The sequence below is a fragment of the Amyelois transitella genome, chromosome W (genome assembly GCF_032362555.1).
Source record: "Amyelois transitella isolate CPQ chromosome W, ilAmyTran1.1, whole genome shotgun sequence".
In the NCBI taxonomy this organism is placed as follows: Eukaryota; Metazoa; Arthropoda; class Insecta; order Lepidoptera; family Pyralidae; genus Amyelois; species Amyelois transitella.
In genome coordinates this window covers 11,160,969-11,176,400 of record NC_083536.1, presented here as the reverse complement: position 1 = coordinate 11,176,400, position 15,432 = coordinate 11,160,969, and positions in this window count along the sequence as shown.

Below are 15,432 nucleotides of genomic sequence, written 5' to 3'. Positions count from 1 at the left end.
TACAATGTACAATAAGTGGGAAGTGATCCGACCACCAAGTGTCATACAAGACGTAAACGTTTGTAATCAATTGCGCAGCCGAATGAGTAGCAACACAATGGCCGAGCCAGCTGCGTGTTCCGTGCACATCACTAATAAAAGTAAATGTGTCAGAACGCAGCTTCTCCACGTCTACACACGACCACATTTGGTCATCACAAATACTAATAAGCTCTTTGTAAAACAACTCACCCGGATCCGCATTAAAATCTCCCATGATAAACACCGCATCAATTCCATATTCGTCAATAATCGCACTAACAATACTCAAACAATCGACAAATTCCGGTAGGTTTTCGGCACTATTTGTTGGCAAGTACACATTTAACACTATCACTGGCCCATTTCCCGTTGTGATTTTTATCGCACATATTCTATTATTATTGCACCGTAGCACTGTCACTTGTTGGAAAGCACTATACCGCCATAATACAGCCGTGCCTCCGTACGGCCGGCCCTTAAGGATGCCCGCAGACGTGTCGACCGCAGAGGTCGCCGTGTACCCAAATTACATACATACATACATACATATGATCACGTCTATATCCTTAGCGGGGTAGACAGAGCCACCAGTCTTGAAAAGACTGATAGGCCACGCTCAGCTGTTTGGCTTAGTGATAGAATTGAGATTCAAATAGAGACAGGTTGCTAGACCATCGCCTAAAAGAGGAATCCCAAGTTTATTAGCCTATCCCATAGTCGCCTTTTACGACATCCGTGGGAAGAGATGGAGTGGTCCTATTCTTTTTTGTAATGGTGCCGGGAACCACACGGCAAAACCCAAATTTGCTGTCAATAGTGCCTATAAAAGGAACTTCGTGCGGAAGCAGCCACGTTTCTTGAAGGCATATGACGTCACATGTCTCACATAATCTTCTGACATCCTCGATAGATCTTTTCACGTTTTTACAATTAAAAGTGGCGAATTTAGGTGAGAGACTATCCATTATTACATTTGTCCTGGCCGGATCCAAACGTTTTCTTTTGTTTAAAGTTAACAAAGCGTCTAAATATTACTCCAGCTGGCCACATCGCTTCATCCATATATATTGGTAAGTTAACTTCCGATATAAAAAACTTATAAGCTTTGTGCCCTCTTTCCACCTTCATATTAATTTTCTCAAGACAAACTATTTCTTTTGTCTTTTTAAATATATAGTCTACTATGTCTTTTTCCCTTGTGGACATATGTACATTGGTAATAAACATGGGAAGTTTTACGTCTGCCGCCTTAAATGTGCATTCCGAATCTCTTGCAATTCCCGATTTTCCCGCATATCGGTATTTTTTTGCTTTTTCCGATAAGTGATCTCTTGCCATTCATTATTTTCATTATCGCAATTCGTAGTTTGCTGCATCGACGAAATACCTTGTCTACGGCCGGCCTTATTCTTATCAGCCAGCTGATCTACTAGCTGTGAATCTGACGTCACAGCGGAACCGGTTTGGGCGCTCACCTCGTCACTTGCGCTTGAAGAGCCCCCTCCCGCACCGCTCGCCGTCTCCTCGCTCGCCTGCGCTACGCCTGTTCTACAGACCGTTGCCTCTCGTTCAACTCACGATCGACATTTTCTTCTGTTACCCTCAAGCTTCCATAACGTAAAATTGGTTCTGTTCCCAGAGAATGATTTACGTTGTTCACATGCTTATCGCTGCTTTCATTGTTGAAATCATCGTTAGAGAGCCCAATCGGACCACTGTCCAGCCAAGCGCCACGATTTGTATTAATATTGAAAGCCGATGTTGGTGGCAAGGAGTGTGTTTTTATCAAATTGATTTCGGACCTTAATTCATGTACGCTGTCGCTCGTAGCATACGTCGATTTAATGTAATCGACTTCAGCCTTTATCTTCATCATATCCTTCAGAAGCTTGGAACAATCTAAGTGATCGAATGAAATAGGTGGGAGTTTATTTAAATTTCTCGCTACAAAAATAGGCATTATATCTGGCTCTGTGGATTTAATTAGATTTATAATATCGCCAACCTCGCGCTCTTCTTTTCCCTTATTTTCCGTTGTATTTTCCTCACATCTGTTGGAATAGACTCGAATAGAAGTGACTTAGAGTTTTTGATTTCGTCACTTGAAAACGTCGAAGTACGCACAAGAGTTTCCTCATCAGCTATCGACACTTTGTTCTGTATGAAACATAACAATTCGTCAATGACGATATTACATGCACTGCACTTCACAACGTCCGTCATTTTTCGATTATTTATTTAAGAGCAAAACACGCCCGTCGCGGGGGGTGCGTGCGCGCGACTGATAATATAGTAGCGTAATAATGCTTAAAGTAGAAGGAAGAGTAAGGATGATCATATCTCGACTGATCCCATCATATCCAACGGCATTTGACTTAATTGCAAGAATAATTTTGCCAACGTCATTCTCAGATATAGGTTTAAATTGGAAAAAAATTGAATCATTAAATCGATTAAATTCATAAGTTGTTAGATTAGATAAATTAGCTACATTACTGACAGGAATATTGAGAAAATGATTATTTATTACGTGGGGATTGTTAAAACTACTAGGTAAGCTGTCATTTCTGCTGGCATCCACAAGAATTTTTTCCTTCAAATTGCTCCAAAAGGTTTTGCTGTTACTTATCTGTGAGTTAATGTAGTGATTGAAATAAGCAGTCAGTAGTAATTTTCAATACTAGTCTTAACCAGTTTTTTAAATTCAATATAATGTTTTCTATCAGCGTCAGATTTTGATTTCCTAAATTTTTTGAGGGCCTCATCACGTAGATCTATCATAAGCCTACAGGTATCCGTTACCCAAGGGAGAGAGTGACCATGAACAATTTTTGTTTTCTTTACTGGAGCATGTTTATCAAAGATCTCAAGCACAGTTCTACTGAATTTGTCGACCAAAGCCCCGATATCAGCTATATCAGAAAGAGATGTCCAATCTACTAAAGCCAAGTCACCATTAAATTCATTCATATCGATTTTTTTCAAGGGCCGATAATAAATATATTTTGAGGGTTCTTTAGCCTTTTTTAAAAGCATCTCGACGTTGATCATCGCGTGACCATCCACACAACCAGTTATATTAGTAACTGAGACTTTACGAGTAGGGGCATTTGTGCAGACCACATCAATAAGTTTTGCAGAGTGCGAAGTGAAGTGAGTAGGTTCATTGACTACTTGGTTAAGGTCCATACAATCCAGATAATTTAGGAATTTCAATGTGTTATCCTCTGCCGGATTTAACATGTCAATGTTAACGTCACCAAGGAATACAACAAGATCATGATCAGAGAAAAATACAGTCGACTCAGTCAGAGCATCAATAAACATGTCGACCTTCACCCGCTGAGATCTATATGAATAGAATAGATTTATTTTCAAAATTGGATACAAGGTATCACTTATTGACGTCACATCACTTAAATCTAATTATAACTACTACCGCTTCCAAAGCGCATGTGTAGAAGAAGCGGCGGAACAAACTACACTGCAGCATTTTCATCGGACGTCAATGTACAAATATAGATCTCTTAAATCTAAATCATGGACGAATACACATTGTCTACATTAAAAAACATGTATGAATGTAGAACTGATTACGTCAATAAAAATATTTCGTCAAATAAAATAAATATAAAATAAAATATGTACATACTGTACAAATTATGTCAAGATCATGTCAAAAATACACAAGCATTTAAGAGGCCATTATGTCCAGCTCGGGCCACACATGTTTATCATTAATATAATCATCCGTGCTATAATAGGCTTTCCTACAAAGCTCATCTTTAATGTACTTTTTGAATTTTCCATCATTCATTTCAAGAACACTTTTTGGTAATTTATTATAAAATCTTATACAATTAATCAGCAATGATTTCCCTACCTTAGCCAGCCGATGCGCTGGGATCGACAACTTGTTATTGTTCCGCAGTGATCTACTAGTACATTCACCTACTTTTTTGAAAGCGTCTAAGTTTTTCCTAACATGCATAATGTTATCGAAAATGTATTGTGAGGGCAATGTTAAAATATTAAGGGTTTTGAAAAAATCTCTAAGTGAATCTCTTTGTTTTAAGCCGTAGATGGCTCGAATTGCCCTTTTTTGTAGAATGAAAATAGTTTGTATGTCTGCTGCTGCTCCCCAAAGCAGCAGACCATAAGGCATTAAACTATGAAAATAAATAAAATATACTAACTTAGCAGTTGCCACAGTTTGTTTTGTTTGTTTGTTTGTTTGTTTGTTTGTTTAAACGCGCTAATCTCAGGAACTACTGAACCGATTTGAATAATTCTTTCACTGTTAGATAGTCTATTTATCGAGGAAGGCTATAGGCTATATTTTATCCCGGATTTCCTACGGGAAACGTCAACAATGCAGGTGAAAGTTGAATGAGTCGGCCATCTGCGAGTTTTCCACGCGAACGCTGCGCAAACCAACAAAGATATAGTAAAACAATGTACTAAAGATGTGAAGTACTCATTTTTTGCCACAAAAAAGTCCGCGAGAGCATATATCTATCTCTTAAGGTTTACTTACAATAATCACTTTTATGTTCATTTTTTAAGATTATATTTTCATTATAAACATAAGTTATTTTGAAACCAATTTTCTTTAATTCAGTATTAATCCTTATCCAAATAAATATGTTTATTACTTTCGGCTTTTCGTGTAGACTAAAATTGCCATTTACAGTATATAAATCAGACGAATAGGTTTTGAGATATAGTCGTTATAAGCAATTTGCAGCAAAACATTTGATACGACGAACCAGCGTTCTTTCTAATACACGTACAGCCTGTAAGATCCCACTACTGGGCAAAGGCCTCTCATCTCACTATATACGGTCTCCGTTCCGTCGCGGGTAATGATTTGGGCCAAGTCGTCGCCAAGTCGCATAACAATTAGCAGCTATAATTGATAAAGCCGAGGAGGATGTTTGCAAAAATAAATATGATGCCCAAAATAACTATTCCACGCGGACGAAGTCGCGGGCACAGCTAGTGCCTAATACGACGAATAGCGTAGGCTGCAGAACTAAGCCTTTTAGAAAGTTTTAAAATGTGAGCACTCCATTTCAAATTTGAATCTAATGTTATTCCTAAGAAAGTAGTACTATCAACAAAATCTAATCTTTTATTACTTATACTAATATCTACATTTGCCTGCCGCACATTGGGAAGTGTAAACTTAATGCAATGTATGCGTTGAAAGCTTTGAGAAACATTTAATATTGGTATAAACAAAATGTAGCGGACCCCAGGCTCCCAAGCCATACCCTTGAGGATGCAACCAGGAACACGCTCTATTGAGAAATAGTCCATTCATCCATATAATCACGTCTACATCCCTGACGGGGTAGACAGAGCCAACAACCTTAAAAGGCTGACAGACCACGCTGAAGCCTATTTCTTACTCGCCTCTTGCGACATCCATGGGAAAAAGATGGAGAGGTCCTATTTTTCATTGGTGCCAGGAACCACACGGCGGATGAGAGATCGGTATAAACAAATTATGTATTTTGTTACAAAACTTACTTTGATATTCGATCACCGTCATTCTACAAAGCACATCCGCTAATGCTTGGACATAATTTTTATTATATTGCATTTGCATGTCTGCATATTGTTATTAGGACGACTACACACTTAATTTACTTACAAACTCAAAGTATGGTATTGATATTCTGTGTTACATACATACCTATGAAATCCTTAAGTAGGTAGCAGTTGTCCAATTACATCTACAAGTTTCAATAGGGATTCATGTTATTCTCTAATAATAATATTGATTACGTAGACTTAACCATAAGAACGCTGGAATGTAGCCCAAATTCTAGTACATATACCTATGAGTACATACCGGAAAGTGGTTTTGTCTTTCAAACAAATTACAATTGATATAAAAGTGTTTACTCAGTAAGTGTGTAAACACCCTTAATTACTGTGTATCTGCTTACTTTGCGTATTTCACTCGTTCGTACATTAGACCATTTTGTTGCTAAGAACTAAGTTGTGATGTTGTGTTGTGTGTGATAATTTATTAAGATTATAATGTCGGTCTGTTTATTTATAATTTAAAGTTTCTGCTATTATTGTTAACCAAAATGAATTAGGAAGTGTGGTCGGTGCGTGATCTTACCACGGGCTCGCAGAAAGTTACTTACCACGGTGCTTTCAACCGATCATCAGTTAGGAATTAGGAAGTGTTATCGGTGCGTGATCTTATCAAGGGCTCGCAGAAACTTACTAACCACGTTGCTTCCAACCGGTGAACAGTTATGTGTAAAAAGTGTGTTCGGTGTGTGATCTTTCCACGAGCTCGCGGGTGATTCTTATCAATTTTATAATGGAGTCAGGTGAGTGCATTCGACTAATGTTTTGTGTTTAGAATGAATCGAATTTTGTTTATTGGGAATTCTGGGACACAAAAGTGTCCCAGAATTCCCATCCCATCCCAAACATCTACTGGCTTGGTAACTTTCGATACTTCTCTTACACTATTCCAGAACTCCTCGTTTTCGCTTTTTGCTGATGTTGTACCCCTCGAACCCACATCCCACGGTGCATAAACACCTAGAACGAAGATCCGAGTGATTCCAACTTTCAGCCTAATCCATAGAAGACGAGGGCTGACACACTCATACTCATTCACACACTCAGCCATTCGTGCAGAAAGAATATTTATTATATATTTTTTTAAAATACATTATCTTCAGTAGTAATCTCTGCGCTCTTTCAACCTCTAAGAAGCGTGTTTTCAAAGCACCGCCCCAGACTGGGATGCAGTAAATGATGACAGATTGAACTAAAGAGATATAAACGTAATTTAAGAGTTTAGCAGGGACTGTATGACGCAAGGTCCTAAACATCCATACAAATTTTCGTATTCTGGCTGTTATGTGTTCAATTTGAGGATACCAAGTTAACCTGACATCAAGGACACTACCCAGGTATTTGGTTTGGTTTGCCTTGTGAATTGAAGGGCAGTTGCAGTTGGGATTGGGGGTTGTGCCACATGAATGTATTTTTTATTTTAAGACTTTGTAAGGGCTGCGTGTTGCTATAGATGCCATGACATATATAATTTGTTTTAGATGTGTTAAGTGTCAGAAGGTTATCTTTAAGCCATTCAGCTACCCGAGCCAGACCAGTTTCCGTACTTCTATGAACATCGTCCCAATTTGATCCATAAAAGACGATAGCGGTGTCATCCGCGTAAGAAAAAATGTTAGCGTTTTTAAGTGTTAGGTTGCACAAATCATTTATATAAATGAGGAATAGGGTTGGGCCAAGGACAATCCCTTGCGGAACACCGTAATTTACGCTAATGCTTTCACTGATATTGCCGTCAAGTTTAACTCTCTGAGTACGACCTGCTAGGTTGTCCTGGAAAAGCGATAATTGCTTGCCCCTTATTCCAATCTTTTCAAGCTTGTGCACTATGATATTAATGGAAACTGTATCGAAAGCTTTCCTGAGATCAATGAAGCAGGATATACATTTTTTACCTTGGTCCAAATTATTAGTAATTGTAGAGGTTAGGGATACCACAGCGTCTTCAGTTGAAATCCCATTTCGGAAGCCGAATTGAGTTTTTGAAATAATGTTATGTTTATTTAAATAATTAAGTAGTCTAGAGTTTATTAATTTTTCTAATATCTTTGTTAAAACCGTCAATACAGATATAGGTCTGTAATTGTTTATGTCTTCTCCATTTCCGCTTTTATGTATAGGACTTATTATAGATTCTTTAAGTATCGATGGAAAAGCAAGATGTGTAATAATAGGTGTAAACTCATATCCTATGTATTGGATGAATTTAGTTGGAATATTATCCTATCCCGGAGCACTATCTGGTTTTAAATTTTTAATTATATTATAGACTTCCGCACTGTCCGTTTCCATAAGAACAAATGATTGGGATTCGCTAGGTAAGTCATTTAAGTATTTATCTATATTATCCTGTGGTATAGTAGCTTTAATATCATTAGCTAGCTGACTGCCAATATTTGAAAAGTATTTATTTACATAATTTGCTGATTCAAGAGGGGTTGGTTGTAAGTCAATTAAGTTAGAAATTTGATTACTACTTTTACTAGTGTAAGTAAGCGTTTTAATATTACTTCATAATTGCTTGTTGTTTTTGATAGAACTGTTAATTAAATTTCTTTCGTAATTTCTTTTAGTTTTTTTTTATTAAACCATTTAAGAAGTTTCTAATCCTAGTATAAGTAACTTTCTTAATGGCATTTTCAGGGTCCATGCTAAGTTGTTTTTGCAATTTATTACGATTCTTAATGCATTTTAGAAAGAAAGAAAGAAAGAAAAATATTTTATTTGATATCACAAACTTAACTATACTAAGTAACAGATTTTACAATTTGTGCGTTTTTGTGAATATCAAAAAGGCTTCCTCTCAGCATAATGTTGCGGTGGTAACCACAACGCTGGTCTTCCGAGGACACCTTTTTTTAAAAATTAAAATTATACACTAATAGTCTAAAACAAAAAGATAAAACAAGCACACTGTGTCTACTTAATGCAATAAAATTTACAAGGTATAAATAATTAAAATATATAAATAGGTATATATATATATATATATATATATATAATATATACAATTATATAATATATAGTATGAAATTGTAGTTGTATGTATTATATACAATATAGATATATACTACTCTGTCAAGAAAGTAGCAGGAAAAGATCAATAATACACAAACTGTTTGTTATTCATCCAAATTTATTTTATCACCTTCAAAATATGCTCCTTTAGAAACGATACACTTACGCCAACGAATAATCCAATCATCAAAACATTTTTTAAACGCTGTTTCCGGAATTGAGGTCAGTTCTCGCCGCGAATTCTCTTTTATGTCTTCTACCGATTGAAAACGGGTGCCACGAAGTGGTAATTTGAGTTTAGGAAAAAGAAAAAAGTCGGCTGGAGCCATATCTGGTGAATATGGTGGTTGCTCGATGGTATTTGTTGAGTGTTTGGTAAAAAATTCGTTCACAATGATGGCCTTGTGCGAAGGTGCATTATCATGGTGCAAAATCCAAGAATTTTCTTTCCACAAATCTGGCCTTTTTCGTCGGATTTGCTCTCTTAAACGCCGCATAACACTCAAATAATATTCCTTATTTACCGTTTGACCTTCCGGCAAGAATTCCGAGTGCACAACACCGCAAAGAAAACAGTCAACATGACTTTGACTTTTGAACGACTTTGGCGTGGTTTTTTCGGTTTCGGTTCAGTTGGAAGGCGCCACTCCGAAGCTTGTTGACTAGTTTGCATGTCAAACTCGTAAACCCACGTCTCGTCACCAGTAACAATGCGTTTCATGAATGTTGGGTCGGAATTGACTCGTTCTAGCATGTCCTCAGCGACTCTCATGCGATTGAGTTTTTGAAAAAAATTCAGGTCTTTTGGGACTAGCCGAGCGGCAACATGTTTCATACCCAAATTATTAGTTAAAATGGTACGGATCGACTCGTGAGATACAGAAAGTTCGGTGGCTATCTTTCTCAAAGTTGAATGAGGATTTTCAGTCACTATTTCCTTCACTTTTGCGATGTTAACTTCAGTTGCAGACGTTGATGGCCTACCAGAGCGAGGCAAATCTTCCATCACATCTCGACCGCTTTTGAACAGAATAGAATAGAATAGAATAGAATAGAATAGATTTATTTTCAAAATTGGATACAAGGTACCACTTATTGACGTCACATAACTTAAATCTAATTATAACTACTACCGCTTCCAAAGCGCATGTGTAGAAGAAGCGGCGGAACAAAACGCTTTGTACCACTCATAAGCACGAGTTTTTGATAAAGTCGATTCACCGTAAGCCTTCTGTAACATTTTCAGTGACTCCGAACACGATATTCCATTGGCAATGCAAAATTTAAGACAAACTCTTTGTTCGATGTTTTTATCCATTATGAAATTAGCAATACACACTAGATATGATATAACTAAAAATAGCACTGTATTTAATGTAAACAACAGATGCAACTCAAACTCCGCGCCAAAATGGAAAACAGTTGTGCCAATCTAACAACAACAAAAAAAACAAAAATTTGAATTTGGAACCATAAATAAATAATCCATTCCCGATACTTTTTTGACTGAATGTATAAGCATAAATGGGTGTGTGTGACAAATATAATAATACTAATATTATGAAAAAAATAAGCATTTCAGGTAAACGCTGCACGTTAAGACTTTTGAGCATTTAAAATGTATTCTTTGAATTTAACTTTAAAAGTTTTAATGGTCATAGAATGCCTAATAGGCGGTGGAATGTTGTTCCAACAACGCGTCGCAGCGTACCTGAAACTACCTCGGAACGCAGCAGTCCTGTGCGCGGGAAATAATAAGCGGTCTGCAACTCTAGCTCTTTGACTGAATTTTAACTTATCGTACAAGTATGATGGGTTTTTGTTTTTAATTACACCAAAAATAAGAGAAGCCAAGTGAAGATTGCGCCTAGATTCCATATTAAGAAGATTGTTTTGATTTAGATAAGGTGATATATGAGCTCGACGGGGGATAGAAAAACAGTATCGAGCGCAGGAGTTTTGTAAACGCTGAATCAGATTTCTTGTACGGGCCAGTAAACACTTTCCCATCACAACATCAGCATAGTTCAGTTTGGACAGAATTAGTGACTCGCACAAGCAGATACGTGATTCTGTGCTTAAGTGCTCTCGAATCTGATACAGCACCTTCAGCCGGTAATAACAATTTCTAATGGTCTCAATAACATGTTTCTCGAAATGAAAATCACTATCCATCAAAACACCAAGGTTTCTAGCCTCAGATACCTCTTGTATATGGGTGTCTTTTAATTTAATTATTGGATCACATTCCCTTATACCAGTGGTCTGTGCTTTAGTACCTATGATTAGATATTTAGTCTTGGTTGGATTAAGTACGAGACCATTATCATCCGACCACTCAGCCACCCTCTTAAGATCCCTATTTATATTTTCCACCGCGGTCATGGTGTTACTCGGCTTAAAAGACTGGTATATTTGTAGGTCATCCGCATAAATATGATATTGACTGCTACTGATATATTGAGGCAAGTCAGCAGTATACAATATGAACAATATAGGCCCCAATATTGATCCCTGAGGAACACCTTTATTCACAGACACATTATTCGAAAGTAGTTTAGTACCATCACTATTGTTAATTTGTACCCGCTGAAATCGACCAGTTAAATAATTAGAAAACCATTTTATTGCAAGAGAATCAAAACCATAGTACACCAGTTTAGCCATGAGTAGTGTGTGATTGATTGTGTCAAAAGCACGTGAATAATCTAGCAACACCAGAATCGAGCCCTTACCCTCATCCCTTCCAGTCAATATGTCATCCACCACATCCAATAGTGCCGTGCCTGTGCTTCTGCCAGAACGAAAACCCGATTGCTTAGATGGTAAAATATTATTGTTGACCAGATATTCCACCATTTGCTTGCAGACGACTTTTTCTAATATCTTAGACAAAAATGGCAAAATACTAATTGCACGAAGATCATTAAAGTCCTTAGGATTACTGACTTTTGGAAGTGGCCCGATTATGGCATTTTTCCATAGATCTGGAAAAACCCCACTTGTAATGGACTTATTTATAATAGCGGTTATTGTAACTAATGTGCGCGGCAAGGTTAATATTATCATGTTCAGCGAAATACCATCAACGCCCTGAGCGTTGGTATCAATCTGTTTAATGATCTTAAATACAGTCTCCTCGTCAACGGTTTTCAGACTAAAAACCGTGGAACCAAATCTATGGAACCACAAATGAGTTAATTTTTCGATATTTATGGGATGATTACTACCAGGGACATCAAGAAAATGCTTGTTGATGAGATCTGGATTACTAATACTTCTAGGTAAATCTGTATGCTGTTTATTAAACTCAATATGGCGTTTAATATTTTTCCATAATTTCCCAAATTCTGATCTATTTTGTATCGAAAATAAGCAGTTTTTTCACTCTGTAAGGCTTCATTTACAACTTTTTTCAACTCTTTATATGCTGATTTATCTTGATCCGATTTAGTTTTCCTGCTTTTGGAATGTGCATCATCTCTAAGCCACATCATGTCCTTTATAGTTTGAGTTATCCAAGGGTAACTTTGTTCTTTAATATAAGAGGTTTTTACGGGAGCATGAAGGTCAAACAAAGCATTGATTTGATCAGTAAAGGCGGTAACCGAATCATTGACATTGTCACACAATAATTTTTCCCATTGTATAGTGCCCACATCAGCATTAAAGTCCTCAATGTTAATATCTTTGAGAGGGCGATAAGTTATCCAGCGAGGCATTATTTTAGGCTTTTTTATATTTAATTCGAATGAGATGAAAGCATGGTGACTTAACTCTGGTATATAGTCCACTACAACATTGAAGACTTCAGCACTGCTACACACAACATCCAATAGTTTGGCCGAATGATCAGTGAAATGCGTCGCCTCCTCCACGTATTGCCGAAGATTCATACAATCAACAAAATTGAGGAGTATTTTAGAGTCCCATTCAGTAGGTATTAGTAAGTTTATGTTAAAATCTCCAATTAAAACTATATGGTCGAATTGTGAAAATGAACTTAATGACTCGGTCATTGCATTTATAAACATATCAACTTTCATCCACTGGGGACGATAAGCGGTACCAATAGCGATTCTATAACCATTTAGTTTCAGACTAATCCACATCTGTTCTACATTTTGACAATAAGGATGATCCAACACACGCGCATTTATTCCACGCCGAAGATAAAAGCCAGCTCCGCCTCCTTTGTCTTTTGGGGCAAACACAGAGCGCGGCACGTGTCGTAGTCTGTACCCAGGTACATTGGGAGCGCGTGCATCTTCGCCTTCATAAATCCACGTTTCATTTATGGCCAGTACGTCGACTGCATGTCGCTGTATAGCGACCCGTAACTCGTCATGCTTACGTCGATTTCCGAGTGAACCAGGGTTCAAAAGTCCTATTGTGAAATTTTTCCGCTGTATAAACCTTATAACAAAACTAAACGAAAGCTGTATATAAAAGCAGTTATCTAGGAGTAATTTTAAAACCGTTAAGTGGCGCCAAATAAGACGATAAATAGATACAACTATTATATATATATTTATTATAAAAAAGGTACCCTGATATATATTATGATACATAGTATAATACGTAGTATAATATATAGTATGATACATATTATAATATAACAGTCCATATAACATTAGTTCATCATATCTTGTGATTTCATATACTCTTTTGGAATAACATAGCCGTGGATAGACCGTCAATAACATGCATCTCAATATTAGGCAAACAATATTTTGTGAGAGACAACGTAGGAAATGATGAAGCTTGTTCAAAAAAATATTACTAATATAAGTATATAACAAACATATAACACATATACCGGATGTATAAGCATTTTTTAATACATCAATCAGAAAATATATCTTAAAGTAGACCAACAAAATTCCCAAAAAACCCACAAAACAGTACAATAAAATATTAAAACAAATTAACATGAAACATATAGTATCCAGAAAAATAGCTTTGTTTTTGTTAAAAAATAGTAATACTATGTTATTGCATATTTCCATATTCGGACCCAACATTTTTTTTTTTTTTAAGTAATAGTTTATTTATTTTCTCCACAATAATTTATACAAAATACAGTTGACAAAATATACAGTTCACAAGTCTAGTAGATAGTAAACAAACAATTGTGGAGAACTGGTGCCCATGCTAGGCTCCTGAGGATCCTGTATTACGGGTCACCAGGTCTCTCCCAATATTCAATGTACAAAAAGAAAAAGAAAAACTTATCTTTATTAAACACAAAAGATAGAAAAATCCAAAACTAATATACTAAGTAGAAGGTGGAGTGCAGCGTGAGTGTAGCGCAGTGTATTACAGCGCAAGTTAATTACACCCTTAGATATATATATGTAAATATTAGTAGATTACACTTCGAGTTCGCTTAGTTGGCCATCGCATACAAGGCAATATCTAAGCAATGAAGCCGAGCACGCAATAATCAACACAAACGAGCAATATACGACATTTTTCCAAACAATTTGCAGGCAAGAAACCTCACGCAGACATAAGCATTCGAAAATGAAAATTTAAATATTAAAGGCAAAATTGTGTAATTATAAAAAATGGCAATTTGTGAATTATTGATGGTATACGAATACACTGATGTTATTTGCAATCCTTGACAGTTAGATTTAATTGGATTAATTTAGATTACCGCACTAGTGCGGAATATTATTAACAAGTTCATAATTTGAACCATTATTAAACTCAATACGAAGACATAATACCAGCTTTATAAGCAATGGTGCTGAAAAATATTATTATTACAAAGCAGATATCATTAAATTTTCAGTTTCCCCGTAGGTCAGCGATTTCAACCATTCACCCACCCTTTTCCTACAGTTAAATCTATTGAGGGCGTAGATTGGTATCTGCGAATGAATTTTTTTATAAAAATAAGGTCCGAGATAGTGAAAGAATCTTTTCATGAATTCCGTCTCAACTTCAGGAAGAGGGATTCTAAGTCTATTATTTCTGATTTCAGGCTGAGCAATAAAGGGCATTTGTGAGTGTTGTTGCATTATTGTTGCAAGAATAAAGAGTTGCCTCACAGTGTGCACTCCACAGAATTCATATAGTTCAGACGTGGGATATCTGAACGGTTTAAAAGTACACACTTTTAACACAGCTCTTTGAGCCCTTTCTGCTAGTAGGAGATGAGTTTTTGCTGCACCTCCCCATGCAGTAATACAATATATAAGTACAGACTGACATAATGCAAGGTACGACATACGCAGAACGTTTGAGTCTGCTATATAGCGCAATTTTCTAAAAATATATATGAGTTTTCTAATGCGTTTAGATAGCAGGGTAATGTGGGGTTCAAAGTTTAGGTGTTTATCAATAGTAATGCCAAGGTATTTGGTGGTGTTCATACTCTCTAGTCTAGGGCATTGGCATGAATTGTTATTGCAGGAAACAGACTGATAACCGTGAGCAACCAAACAGTGGTTCGCAGGATCGGGACGGTTGACGTTTCTAATGCTAAACGCAATATAGTTTGTTTTGTTGACATTCAACGTTAAAGAATTGTCATTTAACCAATCTTTTACACGATCAAAACCTGCCTGAGCCGTTCGGAAAGTTTCGGTCCAAGTAGAACCCGTGAAAATAAGGGCTGTATCGTCTGCATATGACACTATTTTGCCATTTGACAAAGGGAGATTGCACAAATCATTCACATATACCAGAAATAGGCAAGGCCCCAATATACTCCCCTGCGGAACACCATAATTTATCTTTTGGTCAGAGCTGATGAACTTTCCTATTTTG